At 50.6% G+C, this 24103-nt stretch overlaps 1 protein-coding gene across 2 annotated transcripts in view; it reads right to left on the reverse strand.

Moving 5' to 3' along the window:
• The window catches only part of LEMD1 (LEM domain containing 1), a 49737-nt gene that overhangs the window by 23656 nt on the left and 1978 nt on the right, over positions 1-24103 (reverse strand). Inside the window, exon 2 of one of the 2 annotated variants that reach the window (XR_004955091.1) lies at positions 10148-17205. The exons of the other annotated variant lie outside the window; for it this stretch is intronic. The gene's annotated coding sequence lies outside the window, so the exon portion shown is untranslated. Of the gene's footprint in view, positions 1-10147; positions 17206-24103 lie in introns of those variants that run through there. 2 annotated transcript variants of the gene reach the window in all.

Raw genomic sequence — 24103 nt, forward strand, 5'->3', positions numbered from 1 at the left:
TTGGTTACTAAAGCTGAGTGAGTTTCACCCAGGGGTTCCCACTAGCAACCAATCCCTTTTGCCTGTTAAATATTATGATAATCATAATACTGACAGTGTGACATCAGTAACCTCTATAGCAACAGACTGATGTGAAAATCGGATGATTAATTTAACTTAAGTTCAAACAGAAGGAGACACTGGTTGACTTCATAAGCTGACTGCCATGATGAAATGTCAAGGGATGCAGAGAACTTATCGTTATGCACAGGAAGTGAGGAGAAGGAGCTGCTACCAAACCAAATGGTGCCAAGAAACTGGGAAGATAAAGGAGAAATCAAACAAACAGGCATCTAGGCTATCATCAAAAGATCCACAGTAGTAGATGGGTAGTTTGGCCACACCCTCTAGGAAAAATGAGAAAGTGGAAGAAACCTACATTAACTTGTTAAGGATTCGCTCATTTAAAAATAAGAATCAAGGAAGAGCACAGGTAAATAATAATATATTGCAGAATTTTGATGGTTTTGGCCTTTTCAAAGCACTTTTCCTATCATCTCATTCATCTGCACATTCCTATAAGACTTCTGGGGCAGATATTATCATCTATATTACAGGCCAGTTTTTGTTGCTGTTGCTTTACTTTGTTTAAGGAAATATCCCTTATACTATTAGCTTGAGTCTTTCCAAAGAAACTGCTGAGAAAATTATGTAAGACAAATTATGCTGAAGCAATTATGCAAGACAAAATGTAACTTTGGGAAAACACAATGCCTTAATTAAATACCGGAGATAGGAGGGAGTCACCTGAAAGGGGTTAAGGGGACAGTGGAGCCAGCCTGCTTGGAGTCAAATCCAACTCTATCTCTTACCAACTGGGTGATGTCGGGCGGGGAAGATTAATAACTGTTACTGTGTCTCCTTTTCTTCATCTGTAATGGGGATGACAATGATACCTACCTCATAGGGCTGTTACGAGCATTCAGTGAGTTACAATATACAGTGAGCGTTATATAAATTTTATTCTAATTATTCATGAGCCCTATCCTCAGAGAATTTCCACATCTTCAGAAGGCTCCATCCTATTTACATGAAACCCTCTCATTTCAACACTTTACAGATGCTGGGAAAGGACTGAGCACCTTCGGGTGCATGGTCAGGGAGGCTTACTGAGTGATCCCAAGCTGTGGTTCCAAGTGCTATGGCTCGAGAGTTTCTGAATAGAGAATCAGTTTCTAAACAAACATGTAATAACACACATTTGCTAACATCCAAACATTGGATGCACCAGACAAAAGACTTTGAAAATTGACACATTTGTTTCAATCAAAGCAAATAAATGATAGGCTTGGGTTATTAGGATGCACAAATATTTTGTTTACATTTCCCAGAATTGCTTTCCACAAAAAAAAAAAAAAAAAAAAAAAAAGACAGCAGGTGGAACCGCTTCCATTTAAGCAGTTAAAGACTATTGGGATGAAACAGACATTTCTAAAATATTTTCTTGACCAGACCTCCGGGATCTAAAGCGTTAGGTTGACAAGGAGTTTAATCAGATGGTCTGATTGGGTTGAGCCCCCTATTACGTGCCAACCGTTCTCTCTGAGGTTATTCTCTTGAAGATCCCACCAGTATATCCACGGTTCTATTCTCAGCGTTATTCTGTTTAAGAATTCCTGTACTCTGCGGTATCCCGAAATATCTGGTTTTGATGTTAATGGCACCTGCCCATTTCCTCTGGTTTTATCTGTGAAGTCTTGGGCATTGGCTTGTTTTTGTTTTTTATTCCCTCCGTGACTGCAAAGATATTTTATTCCATTTCTTGAGGAAAACAAGTTTTAATTGCCAATCGACTAGGTATTCAACATGATAAGGTATCTGAACCCTGAGCGCTTCCTCCTTTCATTAAAATGTAGATCCAGTTTCTTTTCCCATAATGCCACATGCTGTTATTAAACTGAAATAACGGAAATAGTAGAAGCCAGATGTCACTTCAGTCTCAGGTTTGGCATGGGGCACAATTTCCTCTCCTTAAGTTTAATCTGCCGTTATTTACTAATCCTATCCTTTGGAAGAATGCACAATTTAAATGTAAATGCAATTTACATAGGGGAGCAGAAAGTAGATGTGCAGTTTCAATTGCCAATGAACCATTTGCAAAGGGGGAAATCAGCTAAAGCAAAGATCAGCAGCTGTCAGGCTGAAGCCTGCATCACTTGCAGTTCTCCTGTGACTTTCCTCTCGAAGGCAACTGCCTCTGAGCCTCAGCTAGGCAGGCAAAAGGAAGCAGAAAACTGAGGGATGTTCCCAGATATTTCAAGCTGCATTGGCTATTGACTGGGGGAGAAAAGAGGAAGTTTTGGTTTCAAGGAGCTGCTCTAGTTGCCATTGATCTCCTATGGGGCAGACGTTATGCTTGGCCTTTTAAGGAGCTCATTGTCTTTTTAAAGAGAAAGGAAAACACACACACACACAAAAATAAGATAAGTGGTTAACACAGTTCTTTTTATAGGAGCCCAGAACTGGAAGCCTCCAAGATTTGAAAGTTTCATTTAGGCTGAGAATTCCAGAATGGGCAATAGTTGGCCCTGTTACAGGGGACAAGGGACAGCAATCGAGGAGTGTGGTAAGCGAGAAGGGAAATGAGCCAGGTGGGTAGGTTGGGGTCAATTTGTGAAGGATCTTGTGGGCCACACCGAGGGGAGTTAACGCTTCACCTCTAGGCACATTTGGAAGTTAGTAAGTGGGATATGGCATGATTAAATTTATGTTTGACCCTGGGTGGAGGATTATGTGTTTTTGAATTTGAAACTATTTAGGCTCGATTTTGAGTGGAGATGAGTTGGTAGGAAAGTCTGAAGTCAGCTTGGGGGCATTATTACAACAGTCCAGAAAAGAGTCAATTCTGACTTGGATGAGACCACTTTGGCAGAAGACTGGCGAGGAAGACCCGATTCATGAGTGATCTAGGAGCTGGAATAGCCAGACCAGGGCATCCGATTGAATGGTTCCTCGTAACTTACGTAGGCCGCACCTCGATCTAAATCTTTCATCTTAGCCATGAGCCCGCCTGCTTACGTAAGGAACCATACGACGGTTGGTCTACACAGCACAGACACTTAAAAAATTATTCTGTCCTCGTCTAGTCAGCCCTTGATTATATACATTACTTGAAGGCAGCAGCAATGCAGATAATCCATAACGTTCTTCTATTTGGCTCTGGAATTAATTACACCTTTTAGAGCAAATTTGCCTTCCTAATTAATCTTTCTTAGGCTAATATTAAAATTAACTAATATTCTCTGAGCCAATATTCTCTGATAGCTGGGCAGGGGAAGGGGGGAGCAGGGGAGGGGAGGGCAGAGTAAAGCCACTTCACATTACAGTTCAGTGTGGATCATTCACAGGCGCTGAGTCTGGCTCACTGAGGTGGCTGCATAACTAGAGACTCAGACCCCTTGGGAGTTCAGTTACTGAGCACCTACTATGTACCGAGCGCCCGCTCAGACTGAAGAGGAAGGAGAAAATGAATAAAGCAGAGTGTCTACTCTCAAGGAATTGCCATTTAAAGCGGACAGTGGAAGAGTGAATGGATTGTTTAATTGAATGCAGCAAGGGCTCTGGCAGAAGCTTCTTCTCCTCAAGAGAATAAGGCATGAACAAGGTTAATGGAGAAAAAACAAAAACAAATTTGTAAGATGCAAAGGAGGGAAAAGTTGCTTAACTGCCATTTTATAAACACAATAATAGCAAATATGCTTTTAATAAAAAGCGTGTGTTGTTTCTTCTTTCAGTAACCCAAATAATTTGGTACATTTTTCTTCTGTCAAATAAGACACGATTTTCCCTAGTGATGGTCAAACTATGATACTCCAACCCCAAGACTTCCTCCGAGCTGCTGTGGAAGGGTGGGGGGCACGGGGCAGCCCTGCTTTGGGCAGCCGCCCCTGCCTGCTTTTACATATTTGCTCCTGTGAATATTTCCTTGAAAGGAAGACTCACTGCTACACAAAGTTAGGAAACCACCCATCTACCCTTTTTCCTATGCTGCTGCTTAAAACCAGGGTGAGTCTAGAGTCTAGTCCTGTTATGAAGACAAACCAAACCTTAGATGCTGACAAATTATGGTCTTGAAGTCTCCTTCCCTGGTATCCTATAGATCACAGGGATTTATTGTGCTTAAGCCACAGGCAAGATGTGGTTTCCATCCTGAAAGGGATTATATTCTAGATGAAGAAATGAACCATAAACACACAAAGGAAAAGGTAAAAAGTCAAAGTTCATAATCAAATACCTATACCGTGTACCCATAAGTGGCAAAGAAGTTCAGGAGCAGAGAAAAATATTACTTCTGATTGGGGGCAGGAGATGTTTAGGGAGAGCTTCCTGGAGGAGGTGAAGCTCAGAGTGAGACCTAAACATAAGGTCCGGATAGGCAGGAAGTAGGATGGGCATTCGGGACAGGGACACATCATGAACAAAGGCTTTGAACGGGAGGAATGGGGACAGGACTAGGCTTCAGTAAAAGATTCGCTTTGGCAAAGAGGATGGATAGGCTTGAACCAGCAAGTCCTAGAATTGCATGTTAAGGTGTAGGCCCCAGGTCCTTTCTGCATCCAGGAGCCTCCCATTCTGGGGCCCTCTGATACCCATGATGGGATGATCATGGTGATCACGGATGACAGCAGGGCCATGGGGAAGACTAATCTGATCATGTGGGGCAAGATGCAGGGAGAGAGAGGTAGTAGGTCCTTTGCCCTCATCTCCCTGTGAGACAATAGTGAACAGTAGCAGAGGGAATATGGGGAGGTTTTGGATGGCCAGAGTCACAACCAGGTGCTCAGGACCCACCAGAAGGCCTCGAGAGGCAAATGCAGAGTGGTTAGGAGCACACACCCTGGGGCCAGATCGCCTCCATTTGTATGCTGGACCTGCCACTTTATGCTCTGTTACCCTGGGTCCTGGCTTTCATATCTGCAAAAGGGGAATATAATAATAATAGTACATTCTTCCTGGAATTATTGAGGACCGAATTAATGTATCTCAAGTGCTTAAAAAAGTATTTTCAGTAAGTCTCCAGGGTAATTGCTCACAGTGCAAGCTGTGATAAAGCCCCGTTGCGATGCTGTAGCACCAGGGTTCCATCCTAGGGTACTTGGTGGGGAGAAGACACAGGTGTGATAAGGGCATCGCCCCACCTCATTCAGTATTGTAGCCCAGCTCTCCCTGTGAGCTCAGGGAAACTAAGTGTATCTTGTCTTCCTATAAAGACCAGTCAGGGATCCGCTTTTCCTCTTAGGAACAGAGAGAGAGAGAGAGAGAGAGAGAGAGAGAGAGAGAGAGAGAGAGAGAGAGAGAGAGAGAGAAAGTCCTGAAGGAAGTGGGCTTTTACACTGCAATAAGAACACCCTTAAACCAGGAGAGGTGAATTCGCATGGCTTAAAGGAGATACTGTACCCGCGAGGGTTTGGGGACAGCCACAGAAGAATAACCAAAGTGGAAGCAAAGGAAGAAGAACAAGTGGGAGCATAAAACGGAGCCAAGAACAAAGCTCAGGGAGGTGGGAACCACGAGGCCTGACACCTTTTCTGTACTTGCAGGAGGCTCTCCAATGTGTCATAGCTTTCTAGCAGCCGCACAGAAAAACCTATCATTCCGTACTTGTAAAATAAAACAAAATAATTGTTCTGGAGAATTCTAACTATCCCTGGCACTGATAGGAAATGTGGATATTTCCTGGGGATCCTCTGAGTGTGTGAGGCGATGGGGCGACTGGTGAGGGGTAGGGCCAGTCGGCGAAGGACCTGGAAGCATAAGGAGCTCCCAGGTTTCATCCTGTGGACAGCGGGAGCCCCCGAAGGTTTTACGGTGTTTCCGTATGTTTTCATACTTTTAAAACTCAACTTATTTTAAATAGATTCAAGCTGAAGTAAATTATAAGCAAGTGAAGTGAAAGTAAAATGAAACCCACACATACCCATCACTCTGCTTTGACAGTTAACAGTTATCAACATTTTGCCTATCGCCAAAGGGCTTTGAGCAGGGGGTGGTGATATGATGACATTTGTGTTTGAGAAAGATGCCTCTAGATGCTACGGAGAGAATGACAGAGCGGCGCAGGACTGGGTATGCGGCGGCATTAGGTTGTAGCAAACTAAATTCATTCATTCATTCATCCATTCATTCAACAAATATTCCCTGAGTCCTATCTGGCCTTGTTCTTAGTAAATAAAGCAGATGGGGTTCCTGCTTTCCTAGAGCTTACATCCTTGGAGGGGAAAGCAGGCAAACGAGCAATTGAAGTGAATGAGAAAATTTCAGAATGTGATAATGTGACAGAGAAGGACTTGGGAGGCAGGGTCTAATTTAGACTGGGTGGTGAGGGAGGGTCATGCTTGTGTTTCGGGAACAATAAGAAAGTCAGGATGACTGGAGCGGCGCGAGCAATAGCATGGTGGAGATGAGACTGGAGCAGCAAGGCGAGTGAAGATGATGGTTTGGACTTAGAAGGTGGTGGCGGCTGTGGACAGGGATGGAGATCAGCAGATCTGAGTGAGAACCGACAGGATTTAGTGATGGATCAAATGCTGGGTGGGGAGTTGGGGCTGGTGTCAAGGATGACTTTCTGCCTTGAGTTGAAGGATGACAAAGGAGCCCTTCACTGAGACAGGAAAGAAGGGTAATGAGAAAACCCCAAGCCCTCAGGTGGCCCCTTCACAACCTATCAAAGTGAGGGCCTGACAAAATGAAGCTACTTTGACCACCTGCCCCAGGCCCAAAACCAACTATCCATGTAACTTCTGGATCAGACAGTTGCCTTGGGCAATTCCAAGTGATCTTCACTATTGCCCCAGCCCTCCAAAGCTGGCACCAACCCACGGCTGCCTCCAGTCAGGTGGAGAGCAGAGGCGGCTGCTTACGCCCGGCTGGGGCAGTGGAGGAGACAAAGGCGAAGCCACACTGTTTAACACAGCCTGGGGGGAGGGTGGGACCATTGAACTGAATCAGAGGAAGATGGTATCCATGGCGATGTTTTCATCACGGTAGCAGGGGTTCTCTGAAGCCATGTCAGTGTCTCACGCCACTTTGGGCTTGGTTCATCTCAGTGCCCCCTTGTCTCAGGTGGATAAAAGGAGCAGGATTTTGCTGAGAGGCAATATGCAGGCCTGGTTAAAGGGAAGTCTGGAATTAGAATGCTGTTCTACACTCGTCCTGTGACTTTTGCATTGCGCACAGATTTATTAGAAGGGACATAAAAGGTGGCCTGTGAAGATAGCTGAGGTGGGGAGAAGATGCCTCGTAATGCAATCTAAACAGGAGACCACAGTGGCTAGGGCTGGTGTCCCTTTCTAGAAATATCTCCTCCACTTGCCTTCGCTTGCTTTTTAGCTATTATCTGTCCTTGCAGCACCTTGCCCTAGAAGGGCATTTTCTTCTAGCTGTCCATTTGGGGGCAGCAGGGACGGGCATTCGGGGTCAGTGTCTGGGAATGAATCCTGGACAGCAGGAGGCTGCTGCTCTCGCTCCTCATCCCTGTCATCTGTCACCCAGCGAGGGCAGCCGGCAGCCAGGCTGCGGACTGCCTAATGAAGACAGAGAGGTGGTTCCGGCTGTGCACAGGTGCCGCTTCCCCATTAACAGAGGTGACATTCCGAAACACTGCTCATTACAGAGCAGACATTGGACAGGGCCAGGACACATATTGATGGCAGCGGGGCCAGCCAGCGTCTGTCTCAAATCCCACTGCCCCTGAAAGCCAGCAAGAGAGCCAGGAAGAAGCACAATGAGTGTCAGACCCACAGGCTCCTCACTTTTCTGGGAACAATTAATTCTTGCCACTCCTGATATTTAGAGCCAAGTCATTCTCTCCACTGCTTGCAGACCCAAGGGTCCTCAGCTTCAGGCCCACGCCAACGCGCTGATCAGTTCCTGAAGAATGCCCAGCTCCTGCCTTCCCAAGAAGGGCTGGTGGAGTGGATAGCTGTGTGTGGGGTGGGGAGCCAGTCCTCTAAATCAGACCTGGATCTGCAGCATATAAAATCTTGCTTTAGAGATGGAATGCTCCCGAGCCGTACCTAGGAGGTGTGGAGGTAGGCTACAGAAAAGAACTTCCAGACTGAGAGTGATCAGGGACAGAGCCAGGTGGACAAACAAAGTAGTGGAATCTCCTTTCCCAAGTGCAGTGATTTCAGGACAGATCTCCATCTTGGCTGGGATGCGATGCACGTTGCCTTGGGGAAAGGCACAGCCGGAAAGGTTGTGCAGGCGGGCACCAACGGTTTCGGCGGCTTCCAAAGCAAGGTGCAAAGTGGCAATAGGAAGAGGCAGTGGCCCACGCGCACACGCCGCCGGGGTACACCCACTGTGCCGGAGGCCCCCCGCCGCCCGCACCCTGCCAATTGTAAACCCGCAACACAGCAGATGGAACGCGACTTAAAAATAACTATTTTGACAGTTCCAATGTAAATATGTGAGCGACGCGTGGGCCTGTTTTTCCTTCACACTTCCCCTCCTCCCCTCACTCCTTACCCCAGCCCCAGCTCTGCTGAGGCTGAGATGATGGGAGAGCGCCGCCTGCAGGATGCTCCCCAAAATGTAGCTGACGAAAGCGACGTGTCTTGGAGCACTCAGCCAGTGGGGGGCAGGGTAGGGGGAGATGGTGAGGAGAATCAGAAATTAGAGGAACCCTAGCTCACTTTCACGGCATCACACAACACGTCATTCAAGGGCAAAGCATATCTATGCACTACCTCTTGTCAATTACCTGAGAAAGAAGTTATCCAGGACACAGGTGAGCTAATTTAATAATTCCTGACATCTTCATACCTTTCCTCAATTCAATTTCACTTGTTTTCTGAATCTCTATCCTATACCCAACACTGTGCTAGAGGCAGTGCAACATGTGATATGCAGAATCTCTTGCCGTTTGTAATTCTTTCAGCTAACCCTTCAGTTAACTAGCATTGAACCCCTGCTTTGTGCGGGACGTTGAGCAAAGTAAGCACTTTGGCACATACTGTCTCATTTGATCCTCACAAAAACTAGCGGGGTGGGCATTATTATCTGCATTTTACGTATGGAAGACAGAGGTTTGGGGGGATGAGTTCTCTAGGCTGCCACAGCTAGTGAAGAGAAATGAGATCAGAACCCTGGTCTCGTGCTCTTCCCCTACAGCCAGTGGAAAGGAAGGAAGGCGGAGGCCTTCCTTCCACCCATTCTACAAGCAGGGAAACTGAGGTCCAGACAGACAAAGTCATGTGTCTACCAACAAACCTCTTAGCTGGGGCAAAGCCAGGACAGAAACACAGCAGCCTTAGGACTGCCAGCCCATGCCTCTGTCACCAGTCTTTTGGACCCAGGCAGTGTGCTGAGATGAGGTGGGACATCATAAGACGTCTTTGAGGTTTCCTGACTCTCTTTGGAAGGAGAGGAGGGATAGAGGTAGTAGGAGAGAGGAAAGGGAATGGAAAAGGAGGGAGGAGGTCTGGAGAGGAAGTCAGAAGGAACATAAGAATGCACAGTCCTGGGCGGGCAGAGCTGCTGCGAAATAGGGGGAGCTCATTGTCAGAGCTCCCAGCTACATCTTCCTTTGCCTCCTTCCCCCTGTAAGTGGTCCCCCTCTCCCAAGCCAGAGGTCCACTGATGCTCTCATGCCTTTTCCCTCTATCCTAATGAAACCGGCCGCAAGGAGGGAATCTGACATAGTCGTGGATGCTGTGGGGCAAATGACTGATAAGTTTCCGGTGTTTGCCTCCCTCCTGGATGACAAGCCCCAGGGGATCAAAGCACAAAGTGAAAGAGAGGAAGCACTAATGAAATTTCAGATGTCAGACCCCTGGAGCTGAGAGGAAATTGGGAGCCAGAGGGCCCACCTGTGACAGAAGAGGCTGCATATAGCACCTGCTTGCAAGGGCACTGCTGGCTCCGTCTGGCATCTGTCTGTAGATGTTGGCAAAGAGAAGAGAAGGATCCCCGGGATCTGTGCTTTGAACACACTTTCCTCTCCACCCTTCAAGGCTCAGCTCAAATTCCACCTCCTCTGTGAAGGCCTCCCTGATCCCTCTCCACCCTCCCAACAGTTGTGCTCTCTCAGGCCCCTGGAGCCTTAAAGCACTTTGCTTGCCTCTGTCTAAGGCCTCTTGCATCCTTCGAGCCTTGGCATGTTGCTTTTTATTAAATTGTGAGTTCCTCAAGGAGAAATCAATATCTGATTTCCCTGTGTTTTTCCCGCAGCTCCTCCCACAGGGCTTTGTCCAATCAGGACTCAATATCGATTGAATGGATTGAATTGACAGTAGTACATAGCACACATTTCCCCCACACAAGGAGGTAAGAACTGGGGTACTGACAGCAGAAGGTCTAGGGGCAGAGAGCCCAGCCGACTCCTGAAGATCGAAAGGCATGGGGCACTTATCTGCCCTAGACCATTTAGTGGTCTTACTGAGTGCTTATGTGCCAGGCGCCATGGTGGCTGAACCGAGAGAAGGGGCGGCTGTCCTTCTCAGCAGTCAATCCACTGCTCTAAACTGTAGAGCAGTGTGTGACACATTAGCCTCTTCCTGCCCCAAAAGTCTCCATGCCTTAGAGGAGGCTGGCTCTGGCGCTAGATCCAATGGCCCTAGCTCTCCAGCCCCTCTCAGTGATAATTAGGAAGCTCTGCGCCTCCAATCAAAGTGAAGTTATGATGCAATAATTCTTTTAAAAATTTTTTGATAATTCACATACCATAGATAGAAAAATTCTTATCCTTAATATTATGCCATCTTAGAGCATCTTTCTCTCCTTGTAAGTCTGAAAATTCCCCTTTGTTAATAGTCTTGAGAAGCCTACCTAAAGGCTGGGCTTCTTTCCATAAAAAATAAAAGCACCTTTAAGTCTATGCGATCGTATTGTAATCCTACCTTCCCTGGTCCCCACCCCATCTCCTCCAGCAGCTTTATCCCACTTTTCCTCTGTGATGCTAGGAGGCAGGAGGCTGTCTTCCCTCAACTTATAGGTAGCACAAGTGAGGCTCACAGCTCCTGGGGCTCAGTGTGTCTCCAGAAGCCTCCTCCTAGACCCCATCACCTCACTTTATGTCCATGCTCCCGATTTTTCCTCCCAGCCTCATTCTCCCTCCTCTCCCCAGTAGAGCTGGTGGAAATAAATGTTTAGCTTCTGCTGCTGCAGTGTATCACAGTGTGAAATAAACACGGATGCCCCATCTATTCTGACAACATAATTCATTTACTGCAAAGGGATATAATAAAGTCTGTTTATTACAGCAATTAACAGAGCAGCGTTTGCCGGCATGCTTTTCAGAGGCAACCAGAAAAGTGCTTACTCCAGGTGCATAGATTTGGAAAACTGTGCAACTTGAGCCAAAATGAAACCATGTAGAGGCTTAGTAAATGGGTCCCAGCCACCCTAGAAAAATCAGCCATCCAGGAGTCAGTTCAGCTGAGGTAGAACCTCAGTGCAGGAGTCCAGCACAATATGATTGCTACTTTACTGGGTTAAGACCTTGACCTGTCTCCAGGGTCACGGTCTTGAGGATGAGGAAATGCTCTCCGCTCCAACCCAACCACCCCAGATGCTGAGTTCAAATCTCACTGACCATCAGAGCATATAGGTGGGGAATGATATAGCACCACTGACTCTCAGGGATACCTTGCCACTGAGGTGTAAGTGGGTACATAGGGAGAGAACCAGAGGCTGGGACAGAGGATGAACAGCTCTAAGAAATCCTTTTTAAAACCCTGCCTTCACCTCAAGCCCCTAGAAACATGGTGCCATGGGGATTAGGAAAGGAGAAAAACCCAGGAGTCTGCTCTTCAGCTTGGAGGATATATGCTAACTTGCTTTGAGCATAAAGACTAAACAAAGCCACGAAGCCCAGTTTTCCCAGTTCTTTGATGGAGGGACTGCTTTAGGTTCCCCAGTGATGTTATCTGATGGTTAACCAAACTTAGCTCCCCAGCCCATTTCAAGGGGCCAGGAGTTGGCTTGTACCAATAGCACATTCTTCAGAACTAAGAAGGACAGCAGTCTGTGTCAAAGCTGCACGGGAAAACTCATCTCTGCTGCCTTTTTTCCTCAGGAGCAGCCTCTCAGGGAGATGATGGGGAGCTGTGATGTCCTTGAAAATATGAAACCGAGAGCCTAAGCCAGCTGGAAAACCAAAGGCTCAAAAGTGCAGAGGCGAACTGCTGTCAAATGGGTCCGCTGGTTGAGGGGTAACCCAGTGGGTTCCCCTTTCCTCTGTTGCTCTTTTTTCTTCTCAGGCCTCTGGGAGAAGGTGCTGCATTGAAGGATGCAGGCAGAAGCCAGCCTGGCCTCTCAGGAACAGAGAGAGTCAGAGCTTTGAGCATCATGAACAACAGGATAAAAATAGCGGTGTTACCATGGCAACGAAGGCTAGGAGAGTCCTGAGGATCTGTCTGGGTCCTGCCATCCCCCTCCAGCTTTCCTCCACTTCTCACTTCTCGGATGGAACACCGGAATGAGCTGAGGGAGGAGGGAAGGCTGCCCACCAGGAAACCCTGGAACTCCAGAACCTGGGCTGCCCAGTTTGGGGGCTCCTGGCTTTTGGAATTTCTTCCTCAGCATGAGTTTTTCCAAAAATGCCCTGAACGCAACACCTTACCCCCCTTATGGGTTGTCTTGACCCCCTGGGCTCCTCTGTGTACAGCCGAAGTTTCTGTTCCCTCTTCATGGTCTGATCCCACAGGATTTAGAGAAGGGAGCCCCAGGTGAGCCTGGCCAGGCAGCCCAACACGGCAGGCACTGATCTAGCGGTGGAAGATTCATCTGACAAGCCGCACTCCCTGCTCCGGGGTGGTGTTTGTACTGGGACTAGGGCGACGGTGGGTGAGGGCCGGCTCTTGCTCCTGTTTTTGTGTCAGGGAGATGGAGCATTCACTCTTCGGACACGGATTCTGATTCTTGGTTCAGGTGGTGTTGTCAGCCCCACCGCCCATTGGGCACGGCAGCCACCTTCAAGGTGAACACTAGGTTTTCTGGATCAGTCTGCAAGGAGCCCACCAAGAGATTTCCTTATCTGGCGAAAGCCAGTCTTCGTGGTTAACTGATTGTCTCCAAAAGTTCAAGGCACATCTGCCACATCAGATACAATGTGCCCTTGCAATACATGCCTTCCTGTGAAGTAGGGAGGGGATGGGTCTCATCGCCACCTTTTGTAGAGACCGGAAGCAAGGAAGCAAGTTGCCGAGCTCAGGAGTCAGCCTTGGTGGAGTGCCGGGAAACTGGAGGCTGCAATTCTCCATCCAGAGACAGTCATCAGCCCATCCCACCAACAGCACATCACAAGCCACTGGGCGAAGTGTGCATTCAGCCTCTAGCTGGCAGACTGCAGCCTGAGGCACTTCCCCTTGCAGAAGGCCAGGTAACGAGGCCCACCTCGGTCAGCCTGGAGAGGGGCTCACCAGCGAAGCCCATGGGTCACGTAACTGGGGCAAGGAGCTGGTCTTTGAGATCCCGTCTGCAAGAGGTGGCGTGTGTGTGTACGCACGCATGTGCGAGAGACAGAACAAAAGTGGCACTTGTAGTGGCTTAGACAGGGCTTGGAGTTAGAGTCCAGGCCCAGAGACTTACTCCTCTTGGGCCTGGCTCAAGGAAGGAGGGAAGGCAGAAGGGCATGGAGTGCCGGGGAGGATCCTGGCATGAGCTCTGGGTGCTCTGGCTTTCCCTCCCACCACCCCCGCTCCTTAGATGTCCTGGCACCCCCGTCCACCCTCCGCACTCCTCTGCTGCATGCACGGGGCGTGCCGGCGGGTACGGGAACCTGCATAGCCCTCAGCCTCGCAGAGGCTTCACTTCTCAGACCCGCAGAGCCCTGGTCTCTGGAGGGAACTTAGAGGACATGAGTGCCATCCTGTCTTTATAGCTGAGGAAACTGAGTCCCAGAAATAGGACATGACTAGCCTAAGGTCACATGGTCATGCGTCCAAGCAGGGCTAGAGCCAGGAGACCTGGTTCCCGGCTCACAGCTCTTCGCATCTCACTGTGCTACCTCATGCATATTTCAGTTAAATTATTGCTTCTTTTTTTCAAAAATAATCTTCCTATATATTTCTATCGATGCATAGCTACATTCAAAAAGCCCTCCCCTGAGAATGGAGAAGGAAATGACATTCTAAAACAAACAAACAAACAAACCCAAAAAACAAAAAAACTTCAACCTGAGATGAGAAGAAGCCCCTCTGGTCCCTTGGGCCAGGGTCCCAGACAACATTCGAGTCACAAGAGCCTCAAATACCCTCACACCTTTTCATCCCCATTTAACAGCCCACAGTGCGAGAGGGGAAATGGGTGTGGGGCATTTTTTTATAGATGGGAAAACTGAGGCCCAGGAGGCTAAAGCCTCTTGCCCTTCTGCAACGAAGACTCTGCCACACGGCAAAAACAAGAGGCCCTAACTCCTCCTCAGGATCACCTACCTGTGTGTCCCCTGCCTCACTCTAAGAGCTCCTGGTCCCCACCTTGAGGTGAGCCTGAAAGGGAACTGTGGAGTGAAGGGAATTAGAAACACAGAGAGCAAGTCATCTAATCCGACCTCTGGAAAGGAGTGAGACTCAAGGCAGGGCAGGAAATAGGTTGGTCAGACCTGCCCCCCATCCAAAAAAAAAAAAGAGCAAGAGGAAGAAAAGCCTGGACTACAAGTCAGAGGTCCTGGGGCGCCCGGCCTGTGGACACGGGGCCACATCTGCCTTTTTGGATTAAACCTCTCCCCTGAGCTCACCCAGGGGCAGAAAGGCGGGGATGGGTCTCCAGACTGCCTCCTGACATGCGGACAGGAGCAAAGTCCCCATTTCCTTGAAAAGGAAACAGGGACAATAGCACGTGGTGTGTCTGGCTAGAAGGGCTGCTGCCCCTTACTCAGGCCATTTCGGCTGCATCGTTGGCACCAGCCTTAGCCTTGGGTGAAGACAGGACCACCAAGTTGGAGGCCAAGGGCAGCTGTCTGCAGGAACAGCTGGGTCTCCACTCAGAAACACCTTGACCTTGGGACCTCTCCCATGTTCTCTTAGTAGGGGCTCAAGATATCGGGTATCCCTCCAGAGCCAAGGGAGTTCTCTCAGGGAAAGGAGCTCTCTGAACAGGCTCACTGCCAACCCCCTGCAGCTGACACCCCTGCCAAGGCCTGAGGCCACGGGGGTTGGGGGAGGAGAGGAAGCTGTCGTTCGCCACCCCTCCCGCAAGTCTCCACTCTCCTGACCTTTCCTCCGGGTGAGCCTGTGTGGTCAGGACATAACACCCAACACCTCTGAGTCCAGGGGATACAATTTCATCCTCCACCACAGCAGTGACTTCTCTGGGCTGCAGCCTCACAGGCGACCACTAGGGACACACATGCCCTAGAGGCAGGCTCTCCTGCTTCTGTACCAAGGTCCCCTTGCAGGTTTTTCTGCCCATCTCTTTGTCTTATCCAAGGCCTCTGCTGTCCAAGAGCCTGAAGAACCAGGGTGTTTCTTTTCTGTCCCTTGTGACCCCACTGGCATTTATTGCTGTTTCCTTGAGGGAAGGACTTCTGTTTATAATTCTTTGGATATAAAAGGAAATAACAGATTGTAGAAGGCTGAGGCTGGGGGGTAGGGCAAAGGATGGGAGGAGAGAAATCACAAAGATGACCTGGATCCCACCGAACCTGCCAGGGGCCCAGGAAATGCACTGAGCGTGGGGCATGAGCTGGATAGGCAAAGGCTGCAGGACAGAATGTGCTCTTGCTTCTCCTAGGTTCTGGAAGAACCAGCAGAAGTCTCCTGCCCTCCCTAACTGCCCAGAGCCCCACATTCCAAGGAAAGGGGTGCACAGCCCCTCCTTCTGTGCCAGAGCCCCAACCTTCTCTGCCCAGTCACCTGTTATCTTTCAGGAAGGTTATTCTGTCCCTGGGCTGAACTGTTTCTGTGATGAAATAGAGAGCAGACTTGCTAAAGCTACAGAATCTGCTAAAGCGTCTCTGCTGTCGGCTCCGCGTGACCCTCTAGCACCTAACTGAAAAGTCTAGGCACAATGACAGAAGGCTAAATTCTATCAAAATGGGGGAAGGGAGAAAGGAAAAAAGAAAATCGTTGTTTGTTTGTTTCCTACCTTCTGGAAATAGGCTGGGAATGGGGGTAGAGACCGATCTGAAGGTCAATGGGGAGATTAGGGGAAAAGTCTAAGAAAGTCCTAGAGGGCCCCTTCCCCCCGTTTCCCCTAAAGGCACCACATGCAAGCATTTCCCTCTCTATGGCTTCTGAGATAAACGAGAAAGAAGAGGCAGGTGGGTTAGGCAAGGAGACAGGAGAATAAGGGGAGAGCACAGCTCAGTCCTGGAAAGGGCCCCTCAGTCTGGCCCTGGAAGACAGTCTCTGAGGAGGGGAGTCAGGGCCTGGGGAACAGGCCTCCCACATCTGTGCTGCTGCCATGGAGGAAGCGAGTGGGTCAGAGTGGCCAGGGCTGGAGGGGAGGCTGCTCCCTGATACGTGGGGAGATCTGGGTAGAGGGAGACACAGCTGGCCACCTGCCTCTCACCGTCCGCACTCAGCCAGCCTACTCACAGCCAGCCTGCCCCCTCGGGCCTGGCTCCCCCTGGCCCAGGGGAACACTAGGCAGGATGGGAAAGGCCTCATTTCCCATAGCCAGGGAGGCTCCTGCCTCAGGGTCTTGGAAGAGGCCTGTCTCACCTCAACCAGTGCAGCCTAGCTGAGGCCTCTTGCAGGATCAGGGTCCTGGGAGCCTCTCTGGCAGAGCAGCCCCTTTTCTATTCAGCCAACAGCAGGGCTGCAAGAGGGGGGTAGAGTAACCCTAAGCAGAGTCCTGGAGCCCTCAGAGGCCACCCTGAGGTTTTTCAGTCTCAGAAAAGCAAATGGCAGGTCCTAGGCTTCCCCTGGAGTGGCAGGGACTTCTCACCAGGGAGGTCTCTAGGGATTAGAAGCCCGAGGGTGTGGGAGTGAGGAGGCCCAGGCACACAGGAGGCTGATCCAGTCAGGCCAAAAGTTGAGATGAGCAGCGGCCTAATCGAGACTTCCTGCTCCAGGCCTCAGCCAGAAGTGGGCGCCTGAGGCCTGGAGCCTCCTGGGGACTGCAGAAGGGACCCCAGTCCTGCTCACACTGCTGTTTCCCGCTCTCTGTGAACTTCCTCTTTCTTCCTCTTCATCTTGCAGAAGCCGTGGAGGCCACAGAAGCAGGCGAAAGTGAACTGGGGCATGCCCTAGGCCGGGCTAGGGGCTGCTCACCAAAGATCTGCAGGGAAAGGCAGGGAGGACGAGAGGCGGGAGAAAGGCAGGAGAGAGAAGCAAGCTGGGGTTAATGTTCCCAGAGGCCCTCCGGGTCACTGCCACTCCCTGGGACTTCTCATATCTGCTGGGGGAGAGGTCATGTCACCAAACGTTTGAAACCTGTGTTTCCTGGTCCGTGTGGAGCTGATACAACTCCTCACATTGGAGCCTGGGTGAGTCTAGGGTAGGGAAGAAAGTCCCTGCTGACCCTGCCTTTGGTCCCCTCCCACCCCCTCTGCCTCGCCTCATCACACCTGTGGTTGGGGACCAGGAAGGGAGCTGACTCAAAATAAGCCTTGGCTTGTGCCACCTTACACGGGTTGGGAGGGCGGAGTTTCCACTCACTCAGGTCACATGGTCGAATGATCCAAATGTGGGACTTTGTGGATTTTGACACCTGGAACTGAAAGAGTTGGGATCCTCCCTTCCCCAGCAGCTCCGATTCGTCTGATACGCTTAAGGAAATCTGTAGGGAACTTAATGCACCCTCTTTGACTGCTCAGGGCCACACACATGGTCCTCCTCACACGCAGAACAGATAGCAGAGTGTCCTTTTGCCAACAGGCTAATTTATTGAGCACCAATACTGGGGTAAAGGGGTGGGGAGGCCGGGACACAAGGGTAAAAGTAGTTTCTTCCCTGGCACAAAGTAAGTCTGAGGTAGAGGCTGAGGCTGAGTTTGCCCCGGCTAGGTGGGTATGTCGTCTCCCACCTCCGGCTGACATGGCCCTCAGCACAGGAGGACGGGCCCCTCTGGTGTCCACGGCAGTCAGGCTGGGGATGGGCGGGGGGCTTCAGGAGATCCACTCTGTCTGTGGAGAGCAACCCTTCATCCAAATACTCATTTAGGTCCCCCAAGCCTCAGCTACCTGCAGATTCTCCCAGCTCCCTTTGCCCTTCCTCTGCCTCTGAGCAGGCCCTGGAGGGAGCAGCAGTGTATTCAAGTCAGCTGAGCAAAGTAACTGGGCCCATAGGAAAGCCCCCTACATGGAACTCAGGCCTGCATCCTGGGCCTGGTTTGAATCACTTCCCTCTTGAGGAAGAACGCTGGGGACAGCCCCCATACTGAGAGGAAGGGAGGCAGGGGCTATGGATTAAGGAAGCAGAAGGCCCGTCTCTGCCCCGGCCCCTTTTTCACTAGAGATTGCATTGGATGTCCCAGGCCCAAATGCTAGGCACATCTGCAAAGTGTTTCCACCGTTTCCAAGGAAACTTGCATGGCCCAGGTGGTGGCTCTCTGGACAGTTAACTTCCTTCATGGTTCTCCAGGTAAAGCAGAGGGCCCAGCTGGCCCTCACCAAGCGCAGAGCCCACAGTGGAGCTGGGTGCTGTCAGGATTCTTTCCTTCTGTGCCCTCTCAGTGTCCTGGTAATGCAGCTGATGACTGTAATTTATAGGTGCAATGCATTCCCCATGGCCAGCTGGGTGGGCAGGAGGCCCAGCTTGAGTCAGCATGGGTGGGTAGCCTGGTTATTTAATCACCCGCTTTCCAGCACCACCCGCACACCCACTCTCCTGGAATATATAGAGAGAGCAGGAGCAATCGCCAGGATATATATAGACAGAGCCGAGACACAACTACTATATTTCGAGATCTATCTCCTGCAGCTATCTCTGGATCCCTCCCGTGACAAACCTAGAGAGACAGGGATCTAAACTGGGCTTAGGTGGCCTGGGCTCTATTCTTGGCTCTTGACGCTAGGATGCTGTGTCATCTCGGGCAAGTGGCTATTCCCCTCTGGGCCTTCATTTCCTCGTTTTGTTGTACTAGGTAAATCAATACCCAAAACCTGAGGGCTGGAAGGGCCCTGGGAATCCCAGCCTGATCAGGAAGAAGGGAGAACAGGTGGGTTTCCTTGTAATCAGTAATTGCGATGCATACACCTCCTTTGCTGGAGGATTTGTGTCAAGGCTACTATCAACAAAGCACTCCCCCGATTGCTGATTTCTAGAGGGAAAATCAGAAAAGTGGATCTGGGGAAGGAGCTTACAATGAAAACAAACCAGGCAAGTAGCACAGACTCACCCCTCCACTCCCACCCCGCCCTGGGGCTCAACCCAGCTCAGGGTATCTGGTCCCAGGGTACAGATCCCCTCTCCTTTCCACCTTCCCTTTAAGACTTGCTCTTTCTTAAAAACAGCCAGATGTGTCCCCCTGACATCATGAGTCCTCCTGGGCTCCTTTGGAAAGGTGAGAAAATCCTGAGAATGTGGCTCACTTAGGAAGTTTGGGAGGAGGGTAGGAGCCAGGACCAGAGCTGGGCTTGGGACTGCAACCTGGCTCCTGGCTGCCCCACGGGGATTCCTGGGCTCTTGTTTCTGAGGAAAGAGAGCAGAAGAGCCTGATAACTCTGCTCAGGTCTTTGGTTTAAAATGCTCTAGTCATCCTCCTACTTCTCTAGCAGGACCTAGTGGAGTCTGCACTGCAGGGTGCACAACTCGAAGCCCTGGAGGCCACCCAGGCTCTGTCCTTGGCACACAGGTCCCTGGCCAGCCCCCAAAGTGAGGAGACATGGAGCAGAGGACTCCTTCCCATCTCAGTGTTCCTCCTGCTGTGGGCCCCCTCCTCCTTCCCGAGAATCCCTCTGCCCCACCAGCAGGTACCTGGGGGGCCTCTTTGCAAGGGCTGTGGTCTCTGCTCCTCTCTCTGCTTTGTCCCCCTGCCTTTGTCCCTTCACTTGGCAGAGTACTCCAGCACCAGCTGGAGGGCTCCCTGGGGAGGTCAGGTCCCCACAAACCTCCTCTTGCTGTGTCTACTTGAGGGAAAAGGGATCTGAATGTTGAAATAGAGTCCAGGAGTCTCACTGAAGTAAGTGGGCCCTGCATCAGCACACTGCCCCCTCATCTGTGCTCACGACGGGGACTTCCCCTCCTACCCTGCGGCTCTCCCCTTCACCCTCAACTTTCAGGAGGGGCTAAGAAATAGAAAAACAGGACCCCTCCCAAGCAACCCAGGAAAGAAAGGAAAGGGAAGTGGATGCTGGACGAAACCCTGCTATCTGACAGTTGGCGGCATCTGACTGCAAGCTGTTGTTGCCTGACTTCTTCCCCATCCTCCTTTCTGGCCTTTACCCAGCTAAGGTCCAAGATGGCCTGGGATGTGGAGTATGGAGGTTCCTCTACCCAGCCAACCTGTAGGGAGCCAAGCAGAAGAGCTGCCAACCCAGAGAGCATCATCTCCAACCACGAGGAGGTTCCCCAGCCTCCCTGCTGACCCTTTCCCTTGGTCCTCCCCCCCCACATCTTGTCTCTCTGTCACAGCTGGGTCCTCCAACCCTGGCATCTCCAGAGAAAATGGAGCAGTGGGTCAATGACTGCTTGAACACACAAAAGAACCAAGAGGAAGAAAGGACTCAGCAGGCTAGACACTAAGAAGAGGAGAAAGCCAGGGCTCTAGGCTTACAGACCACAAACTCTTGGGTGTCTCAGATTTTGGCAATGTCCTCCTTCAGGGTGGGCAGCAGTGGGGTTGGAAGGGTAGGAAGGTATTTACAAGTGTTAGGACATGCCAGGAATTCTGTGACAAATGAGAGGCTGATTGCCCCTCCCACCCCTCATTTCCTCACCTCCCAAAGCTGAAGCAGAGTAGCTTCCAGCAAGGCAACCCCCCACCCCAGGTAAAGAGCCCAGGAAAAGTGACCCAGTGAGGAGGGGAGCCCCCAGCCTCTGGAACCATACTGAGCCCTCCGCCCCACCCCAGCTCCCTTACCACCCACCTCAGTAATTAAAATATGAATTCACCTTCCCTCCCTGAGCCATTCATCCCTGCAAGGGAAGCAGCTGCAGCCCAGGAGACCGGATTTGGGGGATTAGCTCAGGAGCTGGAGCAGACACACCAGGAGGAGGAATTAGAAAGGAAGGGGGTAAATTGGGTTTTTCACTCCCTACCTCCTCCCTCTCCCTCGCCTTCCAGCCGCCACCAAGCCTCATACCCCATCCCTTCCCCCAAAGCCCGGCCTCTGTAGATTTCTGGGAACTGTAGTCTCCACAACTGTGTTGATAAACAGGCAGGCCAGGGGTGGGTGGTGGCACAAACTACAGATCCCAGGACTTCTTCCCAGAGTTGGCAGAGGCCTCTGGTCTGGAAGAAGCCCGAGTTCTCCCAGGAGATTAACTCCTTCTTGGCCTGCTTTAGACGGAGTTCCTCCCTCTGGCTTCCTGAGTGCCCTGGAGTCTGCAGCCAAGGTCCTCTCGGCCTTCGGTGGCTCACCCCAGCTAGCCCCCTTTGTTTCTTGCTTACCCACCTATGCAGAGTGAGGAGAAGCTCCCCGCACCTGTCAAGACTACAAAGGCAGCCGCACATTTATCAGTGGTTCTGAGAGGCTTAGGAGCCATGCATAGGAGCTGGAGGGGTCAGAGATATCTTGAGATGTCCTTATATTCTAGTAAGGTCTTCCAGGTCAGCTTGGCAGAAGCTGGCCCACCCTAAGAGCCATCACAAGCATGACTGGGAGCATCAGGTTGACATGCAGCAGCAGCTTGGAACCTGATGGTCCAGACGGTCAGCTCCAGAAGCACCTACAGAGGTCAAGCTTTAGTGCCAGCCCCTTCTAAAGATGAACAGAGATTTTTTTTCCCCAATAGTCTTTGCATTTAGAAAGGGGTAGAGTTTTAGTAATCAAACTTCATTTCCACTGAAAATGGGACATATACAACCAGAGAGATTCATGTGAATCTCAGCGTTGTTAAACACGGGCCCACTTTCCCAAGGGAGGCCTTCTGCTGGCTATCTCTGAGGACTGGAAAAGACTTAGATTGCGCAGAATATTTTACATTTCAGCTGTCGGCAAGCAGAGAACAGGATAGAGGCAGCCCTCTGATCTGTGAGTCGTCCAGGGAGAGAGGGTATGAGGCCAGCTTGCCTATTCGATTCAGTTCAACAATTATGTGAAATATATAATTGCAAATCTCCTCCAGGCCTGCCCCACTGGCAGTAGCCAAGAGACAAAGAAAAGGAGCTGTAACTCTATAATATAACCGCAGAATTGCCCCCAGGCCTAGGCCCCTGCAAGGTGGGACTGTCTCAGGTGAGTTGTTTTGTCTGTTTGTGGCCCGACTTACTGCTTCCCACCCCCCTTTTCTCCCAGTTCACAATTCCTTTAATTTGTTCAACAAACATTTACCTAGCAGCCCCTACTGAGAACTGGACCTTTAATCTCTGGAATGGTGATCTGCCCGCTTGGTCCCAGGCCCAGCCCAGTGTTGGGGCCTCCCCAGCAAACTGCAGCAGGATTCCAGTTGTAGGAAAGGGCACTGCTCCAGCCTGACTTTCCAACTCGGAGACTGGAAGCTAAGGGAGGCCCTCCAAGCAGGGTCAGGAATAGGATAGGCTCATTCTGGGCCAGGCTAGCTAGACAAGGAGAGAGGTGGGGGAAGGTGCTAGCCACCTCTGACCTCTGGACCAGAGATCCCAGAGGGCAAGTGGCAAACACTGGTAATTCTCCTCCCTGTTCCGAGCACCATCTAAGCTGGGGCGGGAGGGGAAGTGGCTTGGATCAGCCCCAGCAAAAACCCAGGGGTCTTGAGCTTTCTCTCTGCTTTTCCTATTGTTTTGATTCCCTCCCTGACCACCGGAAAAAGAAAACCAGTGATGGACAAAGAGTGATCACAGTTGGGCCCCAGGGCCAATTTGTAAATGCACATCCAATAGAGACCTGGTGAGAACCCCTAGGGCTAGACCGGCTCTTTCTAGTTCTCAAAGTACTTTCCCATGCACCGGCTTGTTGGCACTCCCAGACTCTAGCAGGATGTGTGGTAAGAGCACAGGTTCAAATCCTAGCTCTATCCCTACTAGCCATATGAACTTGGGCCACTTTCTTAGCTCCCTGTGTCTCAGATTTTCCATAAGGAAAGCAGGATAATAATAGTCCCTTTTCCAAGGGTTGTTTCCAGAATTAAATGAGGTAGTACAGGTAAAATGGACAGAATTGTGCTTGGTACACAGCAGGCACTAGGTAGATGTTGGCTGAGGAAATTAAGGACTCTGAGACATTATTAGAAACTTGCCTTCTGATCCTCAATACCGGATATAGTACTCAGATTCTTCAGTGGTCTGTCTTAGGCTGGGGGCTGGAACTGGAGGGGAGGCAAGGGTGCTTCCCCCGCCGCTCCAGCCAGACTGCCTGCCTTATTTCCATCTGTTGGAGTCTTCCAGAATGGCTGGGATGGAGCTAGGCAGATTTAAACTGGTGAGGGGTTGGGGATGACCTGGGAGAGCCAGGTGGGAGGGATTGGGAGAGCAGGTCCTTCAGAGACCCAGGAGTGGGGGAGAAAATGCCTAGACAGGGTAGTGGACCAAAAGCTAGGGACCCTGGGTTTAAACTAGCAGCCTGTGGGGAGTGGCTGTCTTCCTAGTTTCACTCTGCTCTCCTCTCCCCAAGTGGCCAGCCTGAGCTGTCCCATTTCAGCCACCAATAGGTCCAAGGTCTCTAACGAAAAGGCTAAGGATTCAAGCTGACCACAAAGAAGTGAGTTCAGGCTGAGAAGCAGAGGCTGTTCAAGAGGGATTGAGCAAAGGTCCAAGGGCTGGGTGGCCCGACGCTCCTGACTCCAGCCCCCCAAACCCTGAGCACAGGCCAGGCCTCAGTAACTTGGCAATGGGAAATGAACCAATTCAGACCTCAGTCCCCCTCATGTCCCCTTCCATCCTCAGAGAAAACCCTCCCTCTGGTGGCCAGGTCTAGAGGAGAGGAAATGACTCAGACAAGGTCCCACAGCCCCACACCCTTGGTGACCAGATCCCGTGCACACCCCACCCCCAAGCAGAGCCCCACTTGGTGCCCCCTTCATGGCTGGCTCCCAGCCTGATCCTGAGGGGAGGTGCAGGTGCTGCAGAAGGAGCAAGCCCCTCACTGTAGCCCATG

Source organism: Rousettus aegyptiacus, unplaced genomic scaffold, assembly GCF_014176215.1.
Source record: "Rousettus aegyptiacus isolate mRouAeg1 unplaced genomic scaffold, mRouAeg1.p scaffold_m13_p_17, whole genome shotgun sequence".
NCBI classification, from domain to species: domain Eukaryota; kingdom Metazoa; phylum Chordata; class Mammalia; order Chiroptera; family Pteropodidae; genus Rousettus; species Rousettus aegyptiacus.